The sequence below is a fragment of the Phascolarctos cinereus genome, unplaced genomic scaffold, assembly GCF_003287225.1.
Source record: "Phascolarctos cinereus isolate Bilbo 61053 unplaced genomic scaffold, phaCin_HiC Scaffold_5;HRSCAF=322, whole genome shotgun sequence".
NCBI lineage: Eukaryota > Metazoa > Chordata > Mammalia > Diprotodontia > Phascolarctidae > Phascolarctos > Phascolarctos cinereus.
In genome coordinates this window covers 464,827,708-464,852,381 of record NW_027555958.1, presented here as the reverse complement: position 1 = coordinate 464,852,381, position 24,674 = coordinate 464,827,708, and positions in this window count along the sequence as shown.

The window sequence follows — 24,674 nt, the reverse complement described above, 5'->3', positions numbered from 1 at the left end:
AAGGATGCTAAAATCAGTCACAGAGCTTCAGAAATGCAGAAACAACAGACTTAAGCATCTAGTTAGTAAGAATTAGTCCAAGCAGGAACTTCCAGATGGCCACTGCTTCTATCAGACACAGACTCTCTGCCCTCCCCTCTCACTTAGCTAAATTGAGAGAGGATACAATTGGCCCTGCCCTCCCAGGTGTGGATCCTCTCTCAGGGTTTCAAAGGGAAGTTAATCACTTGTCCCTGGGACTTCCAAATTTGTTTCTGCAGATACTCAGCAGATCTCCCATTTTCTCAAAAGGAAATTCATACCACAGAGCTTTGTGGAGAGGTGGGAGGGTGAGGATTCCCACTGTGTCAAAGAAAGTCCCAGTTCTTTACCCTGACATTCAAGGCTCTCCACAACCCAGCCCTAGCTGACCAACCTTTCCCACTCTAATTCTGCAGGTACTTGCTTGGGGAAAGAATGGCATGGCCCTGAAGCTGCACACAGCCCTTCCCACACAAAGGCTGCCACAGTCAATATTTCTGCCTTCTTGGCTTGCCAAGCAAATATTTCCTTAAAACCCACACAGCATGGTGGATATGTTTCTGATGTCCCTGGGCATTTTCTGACTCACTTCTCCTTCACTTTAATTTGGTTTTTGGTGCACGTATTTTCTGCATTAGACCCAGGGATAAACAGAAATCAGGCAAATGAGGGTGGTTGAGCAGGAAAGCTTCCTGAGGTTTCTACTGCTAAGAGTCCCCATCACAGGGAAAATGGTCAGAAATGAGGTATAGAGGGAGGAAGTGCTGCTCTCAAATTTGGGAATATTATACTGCAGGATTTCAACGGGTCTGTGATCCCAGCCACGCCAGCACCCCCTCACTGCCGCAGAATGCCAACCATTCAGCACATAGGGGGCCCTAGCACTGGACCTAGAGTTTACCAGCTGGGCAATGACCCCGGCAAAACAAGGAATCTCCCTCAGCCTCAGTTTCTTAATCTGCCCTACTTGTTAGCCAGTCTACAAAGATTTATTAAGGCCCTTCTATGTGCTAGGCATTCTGCTAAGTGCTTGGGATGTACAAAGAAAGGCTAATGATAGTGCCTTAATTTAAGGAGTCAACCAAATGCAAACAACTGTGTGCACACAAGACAGAGACAGGTAAGTGGGAGCTAATCTCAGAGGGAAGGCACCAGTGGCGGAGGGCCCAGAAAATCCCTCCTAAGAGGGTGGGATTTGAGCTGACTCTAGTGCCCTGTCCTCCTCAAATTATCTTGAATTTACTTCTCTGGGATCTTATGTATCCCCCAAGTAGAAGGTAAGCCATCCAATGGACAAGGCCCATCTTCTAGGTCTTTATACCCCCATTACCCAGCATAGTGCCTGCCACATGTGAGTAAGGCAGAAAAGGAAGTGCATTTAGGGTTTATGCTGATCACAAAAGAGAGCCAGGTCTGAGCCTGAGGAACCTACAATTTCAGCCAGGGCACAGCCATCCCCTGGAGCCATTACCACTGGCTGGCCTGTCAAGTCTTTCATCCTGCCTTCTTGGGTGTGTTGGGATGCACTCTCCTTCCCAGCATTCATGATCTTCAAGCTCGTTCTGCAAATATGGAAATCTCAGCCCAGGCGCCGCATTGTTGATATGTCTTCTGAGATGTTTATAAGAATAATCCTGGAGTGCCCGGGACTGGCATGGCTTCTCATCACACTCAGCTCCTGAGCTCTCACCAGCCTGAGAAAATGTCCTTTCTTGTAGCTACTGACTTGCTCTACCAGAGCTCCTTCACTTTTTTATTAGTTACTGGAAAAGGAATCATATTAAACATCCTCTCCTCCGTCCTCTCCTCCCCCCGCAAGTGAAAGGCAAGGCACTGCGAAGGAAGGAATGAATGAGAATAATTAGTAAGACTTACTATGCACCACACACTATACTAACCTTTGTAGCTACAAAGACTATTACTGTCCCTTAGGGCTCTAAGGGTTGTCTTTATGATTCATGGAATTGCTAATACTGTTGCTCATGAGCCCCCACTGGTGTGCTTCCCATTGATTACCACCCAGACTTAATTAGCTTTTAGGAAGCGTACTTACTGAGCAGCTATGACAAGGATAGTTAGTATAGAAATAGTCCCTCCAAACCAAGAATGTACTTTCCTCTTACACACACACACAAGGTCTCTAGAAAGAGCAGATTCAAGCTTAGAGTAAAGTCGTAATGAGGCGCACTAGAGGGAAGCCTTTTGGCAAAGGATAGCACACAGCCGCTGGTTACTACAAGTCCTTTTCTCCTTGCGTGGAGTCCATGTGATGTTTCCCTTGCTGGGCTCCCAGGATACCTGATCTTTCAAAGTGCAACAGCCACCTTTCCTTCATGGGTCCAATTCGTTCTTGGTGTATTTCTCAGCTCCTAAAGCAGACACTGAAGTAAAACACTGCAGCTCTGAGGATGCTGCCTCTGGCTATGGTTGACAAAGTGACTGACAGTGAGAGTGACTTCTGACCTTTCAAAGTTCATATGGTCAAAATCTGGTCAATTTGGTCTCAGTGGCCTTTTTGCAGGACTTTCTATTTGCCCTCAGAATAATTTTCCCTCCTCTTGGGTAGATATGTTGTGTCCCACTTGTCTAGTGGGGAGGAGAAAGAAGTGATCCTCTCTAAGTGGCTTGGAATCCTCATCTCTCAATTTTGCAGTCTTCTCCTACTAGAATGACTGGCCCCAAACTAGGCTACTGGGTTTTTTCTTATTTTTTTCTCAATTATATGTACAAAAAATTTTAACATTTGTTATTTTTTTATTTTGAGTTCCAAACTCTCTCTCCCTTCTCTCCTCCTTGAGAAGGTAGGCAATTAGATATAGATTATACATGTGAAGTCATACAAAACATTTCTATATTAGCCTTGTCGCAAAATTAAAAAGAAAGACAAAAAAACTCCAAGAAAAATAAAGAAAGTTTTAAAAGTCTACTTCAATCTGCATTCAGACTCCATCAATTCTTTCTATGGGGATGATTAGCATTTTTCATCATAAGTCCTTTGGCATTGTCTTGGATCACTGTATTGCTCCAAATAGCTAAGTCATTCAAAGTTGATGATCATACAATGTTGCTGTTACTGTGCACAAGTCTCCTGGTTCTGCTCACTTCACTTTTCATCAATTCATACAAATTTTCACAAGTTTCTCTGAAATCATCTCCCTTGTCATTTCTTTTAACACAGTAGTATTCCATCACAATCATATACCACAAATTGTTCAGCTGTTCCCCAATTGATGAACATCCCCTCAATTCCAATTCTTTACCACCACAAAAAAAGAGCTGCTACAAATATATTTGTATAAATCCTTTTCCTTTGATCTCTTTGGGATGCAGACCTAGTAGTGGTATTGCTGGGTCAAAAGACAGGCACAGTTTTATAGCCATTTGTGCATAGTTCCAAATTGTTCTCCAGAATGGTTGAACCAGTTCATAACTCCACCAACAGTGTATTAGTGTTCAAATTTTTCCATATACCTTCCAGCTCTTGTCATTTTCCTTTTTTTTTTTTTTAGATTTAGTATTAACAAGTCTGATAGGTGTGTGGTGGTGCCTCAGATCTGTTTTCATTTGCATCTCTCTAATCAATAATGATTTAGAGCATTTCTTTATGTAACTGTATAACTTTGATTTTTTTGTTTTGAAAACTGCTTGTTCACATCCTTTGACCATTTATCAGTTTGGTAAAGACGTATATTCTTATAAATTTGACTCATTTTTCTGTATATTTGAGAAATGAGGCCTTCATCAGAGAAATTTGTTACAAAAATTTTCTTCAAGTTTCCTGCTTTCCTTCTAATCTTGGTTTTATTGGTTTTGTTTGTGTAAAAACTTTTTAATTTAATGTAATAAAAATTACCCACTTTAAATCTCATAATGCTTTCTGTTTCTTGTTGAGTGAAAGATTCTTCCCTTATCCGTAGATCTCTGACAGGTAAAATTTCCATGCTCCCTTATTTTGCTTATGATATCACCCTTTATGTCTAAATCATCTACCCATTTTGACCTTATCTTTATATGTGATGTGAATTGTTGGTCCATACCTAATTTCTGCCAAACTGCTTTCCTGTTTCCCTAGCAATTTTCGTCAAATAGTGTATTCTTGTTCCAAAAGCTTGGATCTTTAGGTTTACCAAATACTAGATTACTATGGTCATTCACTACTGTGTATTATATACCTAATCAATTCCATTGATCTACCACACTATTTCTTAGCCAATACCAGATTGTTTTGATGACCACCTCTTTGTAATATAGTTTGAGATATGGTACTGTTAGACCACCTTCCTTCACATTTTTTTTCATTGATTCCCTTGCTATTCTTGACCTTTTATTCTTCCTTCTGAGTTTTGTTACTGTTTTTTCTAGCTCTATGAAATAATTTTTGATAGTTTGATTGGTATGGCACTGAATAAGCAAATTCATTTAGGTAGAATTGTCATTTTTATTGCATTAGCTCAGTCTGTCCATGAGCAATTAATTTTTTCTTTAATTTTTTTTAGATATGATTTTATTTGTACGAAAAGTGTTTTGTAATTGTGTTCATAGAATATCTGTCTTGACAGGTAGACTCCCAAGTATTTCATATTGTCTGCAGTTATTTTAAATTGAATTTGACTTTCTATCTCCTCCTGTTGTACTTTATTGGTAGTATGTAGAAATGCTGATGACTTACATGGGTTTATTTTATGACCTACGGCTTTGCTGAAGTTGTTAATTATTTCAACTAGCTTTTTAGCTGATTCTCTAGGATTCTCCAAGTATACCATCATATTGTCTGCAAAAAGTAATTGTTTCCTCATGGGCTATTCTAATTCCTTCCATTTCTGTTCCTTCTCTTATTACTATAGCTACCATTTCTAGTACAATATTGAAGGGTGTATGGAGGACTATCACCTCTGATGTAAGAACTTGCTGAGCCCTTTCAGGACTGCTAATCCACCTTTCCCCTATTTTTCCTCCATCTCTCTTATTTGAGCTTCAAAATCCTTTTTTGGGATCTTCCAGGAATTCTTGTTGGGCTTGTATCCTATTCACATTTTTTCATTGCTTGTAGCTGTTTTGACATCATTGTTTTCTTCCGAATTTGTGTCTTGATCTTCCCTGGCAGCATAGTAATTTTTTATAGTCAGTCTATTTTTGTTGTTTGCTCATTTTTCCAGCCTATTTCTTGCCTTGTAACTTTGTTTTAAAGTTGGGCTCTGTTCCTGGGGCAGAGGGGGCACTGTCCCAAACTTCAAGTTTTTCATGGTGCTGTTTTCAGAGCTACTTCTGGGGGTCTGTAAGTTTTCAGTCCTTCAAAGTTAGTATGATCTAAGGAGATTTGTGGTTACTGCTCTCCTGGCCTGTGCTCTGGTCTTTACCTAGGAAGGCACCTTTTATCCCACACTCAAAGCACCTATGATCCTTTCTAATTTTTAATTAATAGTTAATTATTATTAATTAATAATATTTATTACATAATAATTAATTATAAATAAATAATTAAATTATTAACCCTGAGTTTACTTGGGGTTGATTCATTGATTCGGTATAAATGTCAGGGTCTTCTATGGGCTCCCCTTTACACTAACAGGACTGTAGGTTTAGAACTGGAAGGAACCTTAAAGGTATTCTAGTCCAGCGCCCTCCTTTTTTGCAGATGAAGAAACTGATCTCATGGAAGAGATCACATGGGTAGCAAGTAGCAGAGCTGGGATACAAACTGAGATCCTCTGATTCTTTGCACCATAGCACACTGCAAACCTGGGTTTTATGTTGGGGTGGAGGAAGTGATCTAACTGGAAATAACTATATTTCTAAGAACAAAGGGCAGCAGTAAAATTTAAGTTTTGAAAACAGAAAATGAGAAGGTATTCTTATGCTTATTCTAGTACTGGGCATAGCAAAATGAAAACAAAAGGCCAGCTTAATTTACATAGTCATTATGGTGGGGGGGGAGAAAAGAGCATTTATCAAGCACCTACTATGCGCCAGACACGGTGTGTGCTAAGTGTTTCACGAATATCATCTCGTTTGATTGTGTACAAGAACAAGGATCAGACTCAGAGTCAAAAAAGACCCCAAAGCTGATGCTTCCTACCTATGTCACTTGTCCTCTATGTACCTGAATTTGTTCATCCATAAAATGGGGATCATAATACCTACAGTACTTATCATACCGACTCAAATGAGATAATGTATATAGAGAGTTTTGTAAACCTTGACATTTTATGCTAATTATAATTAATGACTCAACGAGCATTTAAAAAGCACTCACGATGTGCCAGGCATTGTGGGAGGTGCTAGAGATAGAAGACAAAGTGAAACAGTCCTTGTCCTTTACAGCGTATTGGGAAGACAAGTCACATATTGGGGTGCAGTGACCAACGAATACGGTTTCAATCAAGGCAGTCATATCCATGGGGCAGGAAATTACCCAATAGCAACAATAATGTTAATTTAGTTATTATTCCCTAAGAGCAGGAAGTAGATACTGGAGTAAACTTAGCAGTAAACTTTCGGATTTGGTGACCTTCACCTTTCTTTCAGTGCCCTGAGATTGCTACTTAGGTACTCAGAATGCCCCACGCCTGCCTTGTTAGGCTGTCTATGCTCAGTCCCGCCCACCTTGGGTCCCCTACCATGTTGAGATATTGTCCTACTTTCCTCCTCAAAGTACCCATGCAATGCTTCCTCTTTATTTTCCTGGCACATGTCCTGAAAAGCCTGGTCCAATTAAAAAAAAAAAGATTTGGTTTCCTCTTTCCAGTCCTTAAATGTGGGAGCGTTGTACATCTTGTATAGATCTAATTACAAGACACTTTTCAAAGAAATAAAGAATTATAAACAAGAGGTTAAGTGCTCGTGGCTGAATTGTTCCAATGTCATTAAAATGACAATATTGTCTAAATTAATTTGCAGATTCATACTATCAAGGGATACTTTGTAGCAAATAAACTAAATAATAACAAAATTAATTTGGAGAAATAAATTTACAATAAAAAAGTTTATAATCTCAATGGAAACAATGGGTAAAAGTAGCAGTGAAGGAGAACAAACACCCCTCGATCTCAAATTCCGAGCTGAACAATAATCATACAAAGTATTGGGTAGTGGTCAAAAAGTACAAAAGTAGACCAGCAGAACAGATTAGATGAGGAAGAATCAGAAATTAATTAACTCAATAACCCAGTGTTGAACGAGCCCAGGAACATAAATTACTTTTGGAAGCATATCTGATTTGATAAGAACTGCTAGGACCGTTGTAAAGGAGTCTGACAGAAATTAGGTTTTTCCCAGCATCTTCTACCATCTGTCACAATAAGACCAAAATGGATATGCGACCTGAAGAATAAGTTACATCATTAAAGAAAATGTAGCTGAGAACCATATCAGGCTGATAAGGAACAAGGGGAGAAATGTTGACCAAATAAGGGATAGAGATGGTTACAAAAGATAAGTAGATAATTTTTATTACCTGAAACTGAAAAACTTTTGCATGAACAAAATAAATGCAACTAAGACAAGAACAGAAGTTGTTAATTGGAGGAAAATTTTTAATCAGTTATCTCTGATAAGGACTTGATATCCAAAATATATAGGGAATGCAGTTGCATAACACCAAGAGCCATTTCCCAATCAATAAATAATCAAAGGACCTGAACAAATAATTCTCAAAAGAGTTATAAACTATTAACAACCATACGAAAAATTGTTCTAGTCACTAATAATTATAGAAATAAAAATCAAGATAATTCTGAGGTTTCTTCTCACATCCAGCAAATTAGCAACAATGCAAAATGGAAATAGCTGAAGCTGGAGGAGCGTGATTAATGGATGGAAGATCTGGATTAAGAATCAGGAAGACCTGGGTTCAAGTCCTCCCTCTGACACTGACCCTGGGCAAGTTAGATCAACTCTCAGTGTCTGAGACATCTCTAAATCTGTAAGTTACAGAGCAGGGCCTATCTTCATTGATAGAGGGTGTTTCCTTAGCAGAAATTCCCCTATATCAGAAAAATCATACATCTGGCCTAAATATAAAAATTAAGTCCTACAATGAAGTTCAAAAACTCAATTGTGCACACCTAGGAAAGGGGCTAGATAACATTTTTTTATGAAAAGTACTTGGAGGTTTTAGAGAAAGCTCTACCAAGACAACATGAGTCAGCAGTGTGACATGGTAGTGACAAGAAACGAATGCAGTCTAAAGCAACATATGGACACAGATCTTTTTTCTAAACCCTGAAGCAACAAAATGAATTAGAAGAGATCTCAGTAGCCATTGAATCATTTAGCCAAGATGGCAGACTGGAGTACAGTAGCTGGTCACCTAGACCTACTGTCCTCTGCCCTCATCAGACTCGGGGTCTTACATCCAGTTCTGGGTGCCACAATGTGGAAAGGAGATTGATAAGCCAGACTATCTCCCAAGGAGGCTGAACTGAATGATGAGGGGCCAGAAATCACAGGACATCACGCCTTTTTGAAGGACCTGGGTGTGTTTAAGCAGGACAAGAGACTGACATATGGAAGGAGCTTGACATATAGAAAGAGAAATTGGCTTGTTCTGTTTAACTGCAGAGAGCGCATCGCCAGCAGTGACAATAATAATTCACTTTTTTTGTATTTTAAAGCTCCCAAAGCACTTTAAACATGTTCTGTCATTTGTACTCAAGACCCCGAGAGGAAGGTGCAATTGTCATCCTTATTTTACAGATGAGGAAACTAAGGCTGAAAGGTTAAAGGACATCTTGGTCACATAATTGCTGTCAGAGGTAGGATTTGAATCCAGGTCTAGTGTCCAATCCACTAGCTCAGGTGATTTCAAAGTGTAGTTCAGGGTCTCCTGTCCTTGAGGTCAAAACTGTTTTCAAAACAATAAGATGTTTTCATTTTGAATATGGTAAATATCGATGACTATAAGTTACATAAACAAAAGCTTTTAGCAGGGAGGTCCTCAATAATTTTAAAAAATGTAAGAGGTCCTGAGACCAGAACGTTTGAGAATCACTGCACTAGTGGAAAGGCAGGTTTTGATTTAATATGAAAAAAAACAAGAAGAGCCATCCCAAAGTGAAAGGGGCAGCTTTAGGGAGCAATGGAGGTATCACTAGAAGTCTTCAAGCAGAGGCTGATCAATGACTCCCTTCACTCAATAATCAATAATGGCTAGTATACATATACACATATATATGTGTATATATGCGTGTGCATGTGTGTATATGCATGTGTGTATGCATGTGCATGCACATACACACACATACACACATACATATACCTCACTTTAAGATTTCCAAAAAATTTTACAAGTATTGTCTATTTTTATGCTTACAACAACACTGGGAGGTAGGTGCTATTGTTATACCTATTTTATAGATGAGGAAACTGAGGCAGACAGGATCAGTAACTTTCTCCAGGTTACATAGCTAGTAAGTGTCTGAGGTGAGATCTGAAATCAGTACTCTATAACCTATGCCACTTGAATGCCTACATTGCGTCAGGCCAGTACTAGACAAAGACAGTGGATACAAAGACAATGAAACAGTCCCCACCCTTGAGGAGCTTACATTCCACCAGGAGAAACAAATAATGTGCACTAGTGTGCACACTGGTACAAATAGTGTACAAATATCTGCAAAGTCAATAGGAGGCTCTTTTGGGGTGGAGGGGCACTAAGGGTGTTGTGGGGGGAAGCCCTGTTGGCCTCCAGGTTAGGCAGCTAGGTGGAACAACGGAGAGAGTGCAGGGCTTGGAGTCAGGAAGACCTGAATTCAAATCCTGCCTCAGGCACTAAACTAGCTGTGTTACCCTACTAAGGAGCCATTTGGCCCCTTCTAAGACTATTTCTCCTTCTGGTAAAGTGGGGACCTAAAAGCCCCTTATCTCACAGGGCTGTCCTGAGGACCAAATACAATAATACATGTAAATGGTTCGCAAACCTTGAAGCATTATACAAAAGCTAGCTGTCACTGTTATTAAATGCCCTCTGAGGCTCTTTCAACTCAGAGATTCCACAATAATCTTGTTTTATTTTCTGTGGTCATTTTTATGTGTGATTGTGTCTCTTCCCCCTTTGACTCGATGAGCCCTACTTGGCCAGGGTCGCCATCTTATCTATACTTGCTACCTCCCTATGCCTAACATAGGATTCTGCCTACAGTAGAACCTTATTGAATTGAAATGAAACAAATGAATGCCATGTTCCTCCATTGCTAAGTAATAAAAGATTTTTTAAAACTAAAAATGGAATTTCAGACATTTTAATTTTCTTTAAAATATACCCACAGATGTGATTTCACTGATATTGGCAACTCCAGGTATGGGAACTCCCTTCACCAATGCAGATCTGCAGTCCATGCTCTTTGATAATAGCCAGAGGCACCAAGGGTGTAGGTGATGTGTCCCAGGATCATAGGTTTAGATTTGGGAGGGTTCTTACAGTCCCTAGAGTCCAACCTCCTCATTTTACAGATGAGGACACTGAGGCACAGAGAGTTAAGTGACTTGCCCAGGGTCACAGAGTTAGCCTGTAGGTCAGGACTGGAGCTTAAATCTAGGGCTTCCACTCTCTGAGACCTGCTCTCTCCACTGCAATGGGCGGCTAATGAAGGCTTCTTTTCCCATGGGTCAGCTTCAAATCCATCATGCTGTCGCCACCTTCTGGTGGAAAATCACGGCTCTAATAAGAGATGACAGTAGATTTCCTTCTTTACAAGATCCGGACTCGCTGATTCTCACCTTGAAGACATTCTGCTGCCTCTGGTGCTGGGCACTTTGGATTCTCAACATAAATACCACCGGCTGACAGGACAGCACTTTTAAACATCCCAGAAGAAACCCTTTTCAATATTACAATGGGCTGAAGGGAAGCAAATTTGGCTTAAAAACCAAACCACAACCTTTTAGCCATTAACAAGGATGGGAAGCCTTCATGCATTTTCATTTCTAATAGAACATAACTTTTTCTCTCCCTTTTTCTTTCTTTTTTTCTGTTTTCTCTTCTCTCATTCTATCTTTTCCCCTTCAATTCTCTCTCTATGCTTCCTTTCTTTTCTTCCTTCTTTGCTCTTTCTCTTATAGTCCTATCTTTTCCTCTATCTTTCCTTCCTCAAGTGCTTTTTGTCTTTTTTCTTCCCCTTTCTTTTCTTTTTTACCTCCTTTCTATTCTTTCTCTTTCCTTCTTTCCTTTTTCCTTTCCTTCTTGCCTTCCTTTCTCACTGTCTACTTTTTCCTCTTCCTTCTTTCTTCATTTCTGTATTTTTTTCTCTCCTTCCTTCCTTTCCTTACTTCACTCCTTTCCTATCTGTTTTTTTCATCTTCCTTTCCTTTGGTCTCTTCTCTCTTTCTTTCTAGTCACCTTCTTCTCTTCTTTCCTTTCTTTCTTTACTTTTTCTTTTTATTCCTTTGTTTCTTCCTTCCCTTCTCTCTTCCTTCCTTTGCTTCTTTCTTTGTCTAACATTCTGGTATGGGTGAGCAGAATTAAGAGACTGGAATTGTTTAGAATTGAATTCATTCAAGCCTTGCCTCAAAAATAAGGGGGCTTTCTGTCTGCCTGTCCTTTTCACTTTCTTCTTTGAGGGTGTCCATAATTATAGGGAGCCTGATGCTTTTCTCTTCTCCAGTGGCCTGGGTAGAAGGGAGTTTGCCTTTTTTGTCCTGTTTTGTAGCCCCTTTAGTGTGGTCGCAGTGTAGGGGAAAATGTAAAAAAATTGAAAGAAGAAAAGAAAAAGATCCCAGGCAAATGCTCTGGCAGCCCTGTGTTGCCTGGCTAGGGCACATGGTTGGCTGTTTCTCTTCTCCTCTGACTCAGGCCACCCCAGTGATCCTGGACAGGAGCCCTCTGTCATTCCCACAAGAGCCGCACAGTTTTCAGGTCAAGTTCGCCAGGCACACAACTCCACTAATAATGATCTGGCAATACTATGCCCTGCTCCGCCCATCCAACAATCCCAGGCCAGAGGAGGGAGAAAAGATAAATTGATTATAAAATGCATCTGAGAAGTGGGAGGGGTGGTCACAATGGGCTGGGCCATTGGTTCTGTTCGGGTCATGGAATAGGGTGCTGGGCTCCTAACCAAAACCTAGGGGGCAAGAGGGACCTTGCAGCTGCCTCCCCAAGCCCAGCTGAAGGAGAAACATCAGTTTTCCAGGAAGGCTTAAAACTCAGTCCTCTTGTATCCCCTCCCCCATTTCACTGCCAGACTGGGCTTTCTGCCTCCTTCAGAGAAGATGGAGCAAACCCCTACAACTCCTCTGCCCCGCATTCAGAGGTCCAGCTTTCACCACATCCTTCCCCCCAACGAGGGCAACCTTCTAACTCCGAGACCAGGTGCCAGGCTCTGATGGGCATCTTTCCAGGACTTCAGGCTTTTTGATGACTCTGCCATCCCTCACCCAGCCCCAGCATTATAATAGTAATACTGCCAAACCACCTGAGGAAAGAAACACAGAAGTGGGCATTTACTTTGTATGTATTTGTGTGTGTGTGTGTGTGTGCGCGCATGCACGCGTGTGCATATAGGAGAGGGTTCCATCCCTTCATCTCAATCAACGCAATGTCATCAGTGAAAGGACTTGTGGCAGGGTATTGAAATACATAAACAAGGCATTGAGACCCTGTGATCTCTTTATGAGAGGTAAACCACTCTAAGAAAGAAACCAATGGATGGTTGGAGAGTACCAGTCAGGCCCATTGCTGTGTTCATGGACAAAAAGGGAGGCGGGCCAGCCTGGAGGACTCCAATTTGGGAGTTGTTTCCAGGCCTCTGACAAGGAGCCTTTTTTTGGGGGGGGGGGGTTTCCTTCCTCTTCCTCTCCTCCCCTCCCCCACTTGACCACATTGTCAGAGAGATTGGACCAGTAGGAGACAATGCATCCATCTGGGAACACACTGAAAAATTATAAATCCAGACTAATACAAGAAGACAGTGACTGAAGATAGATGTTTCAAGGAACATGACCCTTGAACCAGGGCAGATGCTGGCTAGGAACTGAAGAAATGGCTTCAGGTAACCGAGACTTAGAAGTTACTGCTTTGCTTTGTGTGTATCTTGTGTGCAGGCCCCATCACCATCATACCCTAAGTTTGTGCCTGCTCTCTCAATGGGTGCTCTATGTATTCTGGGCATTTATACCAACTGCTCTTACTCTATCACCTTTTTTAAGAAGTATTATCTATTTATGTTTAACATTTTCTTTTTGAACTTTGAGTTCCAAATTTTTTCCTTCCCTCTTACCCTCTCCCCTAGCCACAGAGAAGGTGGGAAAATTATATCGATTATACGTGTGAAATCATGCAAAACATGTTTCCATATTAGCCATGTCACAGAAAAGCATGAAAAATAGAAAGGCAAGAAATTATGCTTTAACTTGCACTCAGAGTTCAACAATTCTCTCTTTGGAGGTGGATAGCATGTTTTCATCATGAGTCCTTTGGAATTGTCTCAGATCATTGTATTGATCAGAGCAGCTAAATCTTTCACAGTTGATCATCAGGAAAACATTGTTACTGTGTGCAATGATCTTCCAGTTCTTCTCACTCCATTTCACATCATTTCATAGAGGTTCCTCCACCTTTTTTCTGAAATTGCTCCCCTCATCATTTCTTATAGCCCATCACAACCGTACACCACGACACGTTCAACCATTGCTCAGTTGATGAGCATCCCCTCAATTTCAACTTTTTGCCACCACACAAAAAGCTGCTGTAGATATTTTTGTGTAAATAGGTCCTTTTCTTCTTGGAGAATGACTCTATTTTTATAAATTTGGCTCATTTCTGTATACATTTGAGAAATGAGGCCTTTATCAGAGAAATTTACTATGAATTTTTTATATTACTGCATTGTCTATGGTGCCTTTTTAAAAAATGTAGTTTCCTTGATTATCTCTATTAATTAGGTCTATGTTTTTGCTTTGTCTGAGATCTACCCCTGCCTTTTTTACTTCAGCTAAAGCATAATAGATTCTGTTCTTCATTTTAACTGTGTGTCTTTCTGATTCATGCGTGCCTCTTTTATCAAGCTGTTCTCTTTTCATAATTTTCCTACATCACTCTCATTTCCTATACCAATTTTTCCTCTAGTGCTTTTATCTCTTTCTTTAACTCTTCCAGGAATATTTCTTGGGTTTGGGTCCAATTACCATTTTTCTTTGAGGCTTTGTTTGTAGCTGTTTTCACATTGTCGTCTTCTTCTGAGCTTCTGTCTTGGTCTTCCCTATCACCATAGGAGCTTTTTATGGTCATGTTCTTTTTTTAATTGTTTGTTCATTTTTTCCAGACTACTTCTTGCCTTCAGACTTTATGTTAAAGTTGGGCTCTGCTCACCTTGGGTTGGGGAAGCAATGTCCCAAGTTTTAGGCTTTTTGTGCTGCTGTTTTCAGAGCTAGTTCTGGGGATCTGCAAGTTTTTGATGCTTCCAAAGTGGTGTGATCCTGGGAGAGGTGTGGTCACTGCTCTCCAAACTTTGTTCCTTACCCAGGAAAGGGCCCTGCTCCCCTGTGACCACAAGTACTGGTCTTCCTCTTAGCCCTGGAACTGTGACCAAGGTCTCTGCTCTTTTGCAGCCACAAACACTAGTTCTTGTGTCTGCCTTGGAACTGAGATCGGGGCCCCTGATCCCTTGTGACCAACCATAAGTGTTCCTCTCCACCCTGGAGCTAAGACTCAGAGCTGTGTATGGGCAAGAGAGTTGTCGGTCAGTGCCAGCTGCATCTAGTACCAACAAAGGGCTCCCTGCAATCTCTTTCTGACCAGTTGTCCAACACTCTTACCATTTCTGGGCTGAGAGCTCCTAAAGCTGCTGCTGCTGTCACCATAGTGGCTGCCTCTGAGGACCACCATTCATGCTGCTGTTTTGTATGTTCTGGGTTGGCCCCACCTGGTGTCACAGGCCTCTCCTACTGACCTCCTAAGTTGTGTTAGGCTAGGAAAATGTCTCACCTTTTGTTAACTCTCCTTCTCCAAGATTTGATGTGTTATTTTAAAGTTGTTTGGAGGGGAACATTGAGAGAATGCAGCTAAGTGCCACTTCTAATCAACCATCTTGGCTTCAGCCCACTGTGTCACCTTTTTAAATACTTTTGCTAAAAGCTAATTAAGTCTAGCTGGCAGATTGTTAATAGAAAACACGCAAATTGGGGCTCCTAAGCAACAGTACTAGGAATCCCAGCCCCATACAGTCACCTCTAAACCCCCAAGTACACAGATACCTTCTGGTGGCCCCAAACTATGAGTGGAATTGAAAGTTGGGGGCAGGGTGATCCCAGAAAGGGTTTGACATAGCAAAGGTCAGCATGTCACAATGACTAAACAGTTGGTTTTGTTAGCAGGAAAATACAGGTTCAAGTCTCACCTCTGATACATACTGGTAGTATTGCCCTGGACAAGTCACTTGACATTTCAGTATTCTGGGAAACTTTCTAAGACTTGTCCACACCATGGAAATCACGGGTCTTGTCAAATATTTGTGTATACGTACATATATACATAGATGTATATGTATGTGTGTATACATGTATATATATACATACATACACACATATTGACATATACATGCTCACATAGATAGTTAAATTGTGTAAATGAGAAATATTTTTCTTTTAAAATTTCATTGATGTCTTCTGTTTTTGCATCACATTCACTTCTGAAAATATCCCTTTTTCCTCCCTACCCTTCTAGTCTTATAACAAAAATAAAAAAAGAATTTGTTAAATCCAAATGACACACCTACCCATCTGTCATTGTATGCAACATTCTGCTCCTGTAACACCCCTCCTGCCCAAATCAAGGTTCTCTTGCCTCTTTTGTATTCCAGGGCCAAATTTTGTCCAAATAATTAGGTTGGTGTTTTGGTTTTTTTTACAAATTTATTTACAAATAAATTCAGCTTCATTTTATTGGGTTTTTTTTTCTGTTTATACTGTCATGGTCATTTTGCATTTGTTTTCTTCATTTTTCTTACTTCACTCTGCATCGGTTCATATAGTTCTTCCCATGTTCTCTGAATTCCTCCAATTCATTACTTCCTACAGAGCAGTGTACTCCTTTATATTCATATTCCCCCAATTTGCTTAGCCAGTCTCCATCTCTTTCCAAGAATCCTTCTTGACTCTCCATGTTTCTCCATGACTCTCCATCTCCTCAGCCAACATCCTTGCATTCATTTTGTATATATCCTATATAGCTTATGTAATTATTCTATTCTATTCTCCTAATAGAACACAAGTTTCTTGAGGCAAGGTAGTTGTATCCCTTGCACCCAATATAGTGCCTAGAACATAGTAGGCACTTTAGAAATGCTTGTTAATTGATAAATTGATTGAATTTATGGGCATCTCCATTTTCAGTTCTTTGCTACCACAAAAAGGCTGCTATGAATATTTTAGTATACATGGGATATTTCTTTCTGTCTTTTATCTCATCCTGCCTATCAGGATCTTATAAAATACCAAATCATTTTTCAGAAAGGTTAGACCTGTTCACAGATCATCCTGCAGATAGTATATCAGTGTGCCTATCTTCTCAAAACCTCTCTAAGATTTTAGAAAAAATTTTTGTTGATATCTATTGTTTTTATGTCACCAAAATTTCTCCCAGTATCCCTCTTAAAGAACTATCCCATGCAACAAAGAATATTTTTGAAGAAAAAAGAGGAAGTAGAAGGGAGAAATCAGCAAAAATCAATCATTACATTAAAAAAATCTGATATTATATTCAATGTTTCATCCCTGAGGACCTTTTGCTTTTGCAAAGGAGTGGGGTCAGTTGCCTTCTCATATCTTTGGGGGGAAGGGCATGCTTATTCTTTGTAATTTTAAAAAATTAGCTTTTTAACTTTTGTGATTGTTCTTTCCAATTAGGCTGTTGTCATTGTGTATATTGTTTCCTTGTCTCTGCTCACTCCATTCTGCATCAGATCATATAAGCCTTTCTGTGCTTTTCTGATTTCATCCTAGTCATCATTTCTTATAGCTCAGTAGTATTCCATTACATTAATGTACTATAATTTGTTTAGTCATTCAATAAATCAGCATCAACTTTTTTTTAATATTTCTTTGTTACCACAAAAAGTACTGTTAAAAAATACTTTGGTATATATGAGGACTTTTTTCTTCTCTCCATGACCTCCCTTAGATATAAGCCTACCAGAAGAATATCTAAGTCAAAGGTTACTTTGGTCATTTCATTTTCAATAATGCCAAATTACTTTCTCAGCTCCACCAACGATGCACTAGTGGCTTATCTTTCTACAACTTCTCTAACATTGACTGTTTCCATCTTTTATCATTTTGCCAATTTATTGGGTATGAGACGAAACCTCAGGGTTGCTTTGATTTGCATTTCTGTTGCCGTTATGGATTTGGATCAGATAATGGGATTTTTGCACAGTGAAAAGGTGTTCATTTCAGCCATACCCACTGAACCCTCTGATGGAATTAAAGTGGGCAGCCTCATCGGACAAGCAAAAATAGGACACGCTTTTGCAGGAATTTAAACAGCTAAGTTTGGAGTTTGGAGATGTAAAGGCTTGGGAGAACTTTGTAGAGGAGGCCCATAAAGGAAACTAAAACGTAATGAGTTCTCCAACTTCAGATGTATTCAAGCAAAAGTGGGGTGACCATTTGTCAAGTAGAGTGAGGAGTGATTCTCATTCACATAGGAATGGGTCTAGATGAACTCTGAGGTTTCTGCCAACTCTGAAATTCTGTAATTCTGTGACGAATGCCATCGAGACTGCACGTAAGGCAATCAGTGATGAAGAGAGAGCCCAACCTCTCCTGGTAGCAGCCCATTTTGCTTTGGACCAGCTCATTGTCAGATAGTCATTGTTGTTTTTCTCAGTCAAGCTCCCTGTTCCAACAAGATCACCGAGAGATGTGTTCTGGGAAGGGCCCAGTTAACGCCCCAAGCATCTGCCTTGAAGGTTAGCGACATCTGGCCAACATCCTGTCTTCCTTTTCTTATTTTCCTTGGCAGGGAGTGGAAACATTGCCCACCCCATTTCCCATAGCTGTGCTGATCTCTTTGGGGCCTCAGTGGGGCCAAGAACCTTCAGATGAGTTATAAGGCTTTCTTTTTACTTTCTCGTGCATTTTAGCTTGTGTGAAAACAAGATTAATGAAAGAGGGCTTGGTGTCGGTTTCTAAACAAACACGGACAAGCTGCAAAACAAAGTCACAAAGAGCTTTGCCTCTAAAACCCAGGAGATAACTTAACAGTAGAGCACTTACTCAGAGAACTTCAGAAAAGAAGCCATTTTGGAATCTGAATGCACCCAGTGTTTGGAGATGAAATCATTGCAACGGTGAATTGAAAGAGCATCCTGTCTTGATTTGTGTCTAGTGGGCAATGCTTGTGTCCAGTGTGGCTTGCAGGGGGCAGTGTGGCGCTAAGGAAGAGGCTACATGGGGCCATGAAACCCATGGTAGGAGTCATTTAATCCATGCCTCCGCCTCGAGGCAGTCACATAAGGGCCCTTAGAAATGCTCACCCACATTGACTGTAGAATCATAGACTGTTAGAGATGGAGAAGTTGGAAATCATGCAGTCAGCATTATAGATGAGGAAGCTGGTGCCTGGAAAGGGGAAGTCACTGGCCCAAGGGGACACTGGTAATTAGTAAAAGAGGCAAGACTGCACAGTCACAATCAAACTGTCCGCTGAAAGCAGGAATCTGACAATGTGGCACACCAGAGAAAGAATACCCTCTAAAGTAAGACAACCTAGGTACAAGTCCTTCCTCTGATACTTAATACAGGTGTGAATTGTAAAGTCAGCTAACTTTCATGGGCCTCAGTTTCCTAGTGCTGTATGACCTCTGAGACACTCCTCCAACTTGCATTCGCATTCATGGATTGGGTCCCCAAAGGGTAGCTGTTGCTCTCAAGGTTGAAGGGAAAACCTGCAGGTTCCTACTCCTTTAATTATAGCTCATAAGCCCCCATAAGTGTGCTTCCCATTAGTGACCAATCACGGACAGCTTTTAGCAGACATGGCATACTAAAAATGATGGCTATAAAATATTACCCCCGCCTCCCAAACCTGGGATACATTCTTGCCCCAATTACATACAACGTCTGTGGGAAAAGTAAGCAAAAACTTGGAGAATAGAGGGAGTGAGGCACACGCAGTGAGAATACGTGTGGCCGAAGCAACTCAAAACTCCAGTTGGACTATGATACCTAAGCGTCTCCTCTCTCTTTATAGAGTCTGCTAGGACTGTTTCTCTTGAGTCCTTAGCTGGCTCTCTTCTTTGCTGCCAAAAGTCATGCTTGAAGCTTCTTCTTTCCTTCAGTGGTTGCCTCTCTATATCCATGTCTGTCCAAACTGTGTGTCTCTATTCTATCATCTGAGCCTTGAACTCTGTCAAATCAATAAACTAACTGCTATTGAGCTCTCTCTGTCTGTCCCTGTCTGTCTCTCTGCCTCTGTCTCTGTCTCTCTTTGTCTCTCTATGTCTCTTAGCAAATAGCTCTCCTGCTAGATGCCATGGCTGGTGGGTGGTAGGAAGGAAGGAAGAGAAACTCTCAAGATTTATTTCCTTCAGGGGCAGTAGGTGGCACAGTAGATAGAGCCCTGGCCCTGGAGTCAGGAGGGTATGAGTTCAAATCCAGCCTCAGACACATAATGCTCACTAGCTATGTGACTCTGGGCAAGTCACTTGACCCCAATTGCCTCACACACAAAAAAAAAAGATTTGTTTCCTTCAAATGATAAATGTTGGAGAAGATGTGGAAAAATTGGAACACTAATGCATTGTTGGTGGAACTGTAAAATGATCCAACCATTTTGGAGAGCAATTTGGAACTATGCCCAAAGGGCTATAAAAATGTGCATACCCTTTGACCCAGCAATAACACGTCTAGGGCTATATCCCAAAGAGATCATACAAATGGGAAAAGGGCCCACATGTACAAAAATATTTACAGCAGCTCTTTTCGTGATGGCATAGAATTGGAAATTGAGAGGATGGCCATCAATTGGGGAATGGCTGAACAAGTTGTGGTATATGAATGTCATGGAATACTATTGTGCTATAAGAAGTGATGAGCAGGTAGACTTCAGAAAAACCTGGAAAGACTTGTACGGTCTGATGCTGAGTGAAGTGAGCAGAACCAGGAGAACATTGTACACAGTAACAGCCATGTTGTGCGATGACTAATATTGATAAACTAAACCCTTCTCAGCAATACAAGGATCTAAGACATCTCCAAAGGCCTTGTAAAGGAAAATGCTATCCTCAAAGAAGAAAGAACTATGGAATTTGAATGCAGATTGAAGCAGACTATTTGCTATTTTTTTCTTCTGTTATATTTTGTTTCCTCTTTCTGGTGGTTCCTCCTATTGGTTCTAATTCTTACTTACAACATCATTAATGTGAAAATATGTTTAATAGGAACGTTTATGTGTAGCCTATGTCAGATTGTGTGCTGTCTAGGGGAAGGAGGTGAGGAGGGAGGGGAAGAAAAAATTAAAACTCAAAAGGTTATGGAAGTGATTGTTGATAATTCAAAATAAATTAATAAAAAATTCCCCAAAAATAATTAATTTTTTAAAAAAGATTTATTTCCTTCCAGGGAGATTGGTTCTTTTTACCTCTTGGCTCCCTGGGCTGGGTCACATCAAATTCTCCAATTGCTTTGACTTTTTCATCACCCGAGGATGTACGCATCTTCTGCCAGGCAATAAGGTGCTCCCCCCTCTAATTCAGTTAAGGTCTTCACCCTTCCTAAAGTGTTAACATATTAGTAACCCATTAACATCTTATGATTACATCAGCTAAACTGGTGACAGGGAGGGACTTCTCCCTTACACTCACCTGTAAGAGAGATTGGACCGGAGAGCCCCTGAGGATCCTTTCTTTAAAATTGGAACTAGGAATTCTGACTCAGGGGACAAAGTCAATTGGTGTATGTGAGCACTGTGGTGCCAGCGAATTCATCTCAATTCCCAGAGCATGTGCTGATGATGCCAAACCCACCTGCGAAAGGGAGGGAAGGGGAGGCAGCAGGTAGGGGCATGATAGTGTGGGAAGAGAGGCTCTAAGCAATGAGTGGGAGCCTTAGAAGGGACACCATGTCGCCCAAGGCAGTGGAGGACCCTACACAGAAAAGGGGATGACAACAAGGTGTTAAACTAGCTGTAACATGTGCAGCCATCAAAGCGATCCATCTCCCGGCAAGAACAAGTCGCTGCGGTGACTTAGAAAGGAAGCCTTGCCGTAGGAATGCGCGATGATCTGCCGTGCTCCCAGGTGACCTTTCCAAGTCAGTTCAGTAAGTCCAGGGATCCTGAGCCTTGTGGAGAAAATCAGTTCTTGCCAAGACTCAAAAGAAACTTGAAGCTGAAGAAGGCGAGTCTGTGAGAAGCGGCAGCCGCTTGGAGCTGGGAAGGATCGGGACTGTTTGGACCAATTGGGCGTAAGCCGGATCAGGACAGACGGTGCATCACGAAAGCCCCTTCCCACCCAGACTTCAGACCCCAAGGCACTCTGCATCTTCTTTCTCGCCTTGGGCTCCCTTTATAAGCCTTACGCCTTTTCCTCTAGACACAAGGAAAGTCTGTTTACCTTTCTTTGTTTTAAACATTTACTTTGTCTTTATAAACAGTGTTAACCACAGGTATTTGCTAGTTTGGATGTTTTTTCTGGAAATGCAGTTGGGAGGAGGCAGTCAAGGGGAGGTCCCCAGAGAAGAAAGAGAGAGACGGAATACTGAGGTGTTTTGTCAGAGCACTGTCTTGGCCGGGGGCTCAGGGCTGAGAAAAAAAAAAGTTGCAATTACCAATCCTTTGATATGACTTCCCAGGGCAAAAGCATATTTATCTTGGGAAACACATTTAAACAATGACTCTGTAGTAATAGAATAAATAGGAGGGTGGAACAATCCTGCTCTCCACACCACTCTAAAAAAGGACTGGAAAAGCATTTATTAAGCATTTAACCATGTGCCATTTCCTGTGCTAGGCAGTCACAGTACAGATAGAAAAGTGGAGTCGTCCTGGACTCCAAGAACTTGTTTTTTAATAGAGGAAAGCAATGCGCATGTGAGAATGATGTCCAGGGAAGGGAGTTCCTAGAGAGTCCTGGGAATGGGGTTTGGATCCAGAGGATATTCAAACCAATGCAAAGAACATTGCTTAAGTACTGACTGTATCCAAGATGCTGAGCTTAATATGCTGGGTACACAATAGGAAAATGAAACACTCTCCATCATGAGGCACTTGCTTATGTCCTGCTGGGGAACTGCAGTGTGGTAGAATGGAGAGAAGTCTGCACTGGAAATTAAAAAAATCTGAATCCAAATCCTTTTGCCCCCTCCCCGTTGTCTGAGGGATCTTGGACCAGGTACTGCAATGTTCTGGGCCTCAATTTCCTCAACCGTGAAATAAGGAGGTTGGACTAGATGACCTCTGAGTTCTCTTCCAGCCTTAGCTCTAGGATCCTACATAAACAGATGAGTAAATGATGATAAGAAGAATGAAAAGCATACAGCCTGAGCCCCAAAGCCCACTGGGACAGCTCCTTCACGCTATGTCGTCTGAGATGTATACATACATACATACACATTATATATGTATCATATATATATATATATATATATATATACACACACACATATACATGAGGGGCATGACAGTTGGAAACACACACACACACACACACACACACATATATATGTATATATATATATATATTTTCTTATATGTACTTTCTCTGATTTCTGTTTCACTATCGACTTGGATTAACTGGGTCTGTTTGCTATTTGTTATGTGTGTTCATTGTGGAACTGCTGTTTGGTGGGAAGGAAGCACTGCGCTAAGCTACTCAAAGACAAATGTGAACCAGCACATCCTCAAAGAGTTTGCATTCTCATGGAGGAGACTACGAGTACATACACAGAGACACATACAAGGGTACTTTATGTTCTCTTTGTATGGACTTCTCTCTATCTGGACATGTTGTCTTGTCTATTAAGATCCTTGGATGGAAATACACAAGCCCCTGGGGCACTGGGAGAGGCATTTGATGTAAGTCTTGCAGGAAGCCAGGGATCCTCAGAGGCTGAGGTGAGGAGGAAGCATTGTAGGCATGGGGACAACAAAGGCTAGAGATGGAAGATGGAACACCATTAGTAAAGAAGACAGAAGAGGCCAGTGTGGCTGAATTGTCAAGATTGTGAAGGGGAGCCATGTGGAAGAAGACTGTAGAGATAGGGAGGGTCCAGGTCATGGAGAGTTTTAAATGACAAAGAATGCAGCTAGAGGACACATTGGGCCTAGAGTCAGGAAGACTCATCTCCTGGAATTCTAATCCAGCTTCAAACACTTACTAGCTGTATGACTCTGTTTGCCTCAGTTTCCTCATCTGTAAAATGAGCTGGAGAAGGAAATGGCAAACCACTCCAGTGTCTTTGCCAAGAAAACCCTAAATGGGGTCACCAAGAGTGGGATATGACTGAAAAAAATGACTCAACAAAGAAGAGAGCCATTGGAGTTTATGAGGAAGGGAAGTTAGATAGTAAAATTATGCTTTGGGACAATCCCTTTGGAGGCCGTGTAGAAGACGGCTTGGAACAGGAACCAGCTAGAACAAGCAGACCCTCTCAACCCCTTCCCAGGCTGTGCTCTTCTCCCTTGGGTGAGCCAACAACCGTCTACACTGTACTGCTCTTGAGTCCCCTGTCTCTTTTGACCTGGGGACAATCTTTCCCCACTAGGACTCCACCTTGTAGGATTCCCACAGTCCCAATGCTCCACTCTACTCCCATGCTACTGACCCAAGCTGGAAATATTCTCTCCAAAGTAACGAGTGAATGTGCCTCTTCTCCACCCTCACCCTTCGCGATGTATTTGAAGCCTTCAATGCTATCAATCACCATCTTCTCCTTGGCTTCTTGTGCTGTGCTTTCTTGGCTCTCCCCCTAACTGACTGACCACTCAGAAGCCTTTGCTGGGTCTTCATCCCTGTCATTACTCCATGCTATGAAGGGCTTTCCATGGTGAACCAAGGGTCTGTATTTTATCCTAAAGGCAAGAGGGAGCTCTTGGAGCTTCCTGAGCAGAGAAGTTATGGGATGTGACTCAAGCTTTGAGAACATCCGTTTGGCCACCATGCTGATTATGGAATGGAGAGGGAAGAAACTCTGCACAGTCACCAATGAGAAGGCCATACCAAAATCCAGGTGAGAGGTAAGGAGGGCCTGCACTATGGCAGTGGCTATGAGAATGGAGGAATGAGAAGAGGATGCAGGATGGATTGCGGGGACAGATAGACCTAACAAGACGGAACAACTGTTAGATGGGAGGGATGAGGGAGACGGAAGAGCTGCAGAGATGAGGAGGGGGATTCCCTGGGTGACTGGAACAGGGGCTCCTCAACAGAAATAGGGACATTGAGAAGAAAGAAGGGCCAGGGAGGAAAAGGAGTAAGTTCAGCTTGGGACATGCTGGCTTTGAGATACTGATGGGACCTCCAAATTTGAGGTGTCCAAAGGGCAGTTAGAAATAGAGGAGACAGAAGCAGAGGAAAGGAGGAAGAGAAAGGGAGAGAGAGAGAGAGAGAGAGAGAGAGAGAGAGAGAGAGAGAGAGAGAGAGAGATACAGAGACAGAAACAGAGATAGAGACAGAGAGACAGACAGAGAGACAGAAAGGGTAGGGGAGGAGAGGGGAGAG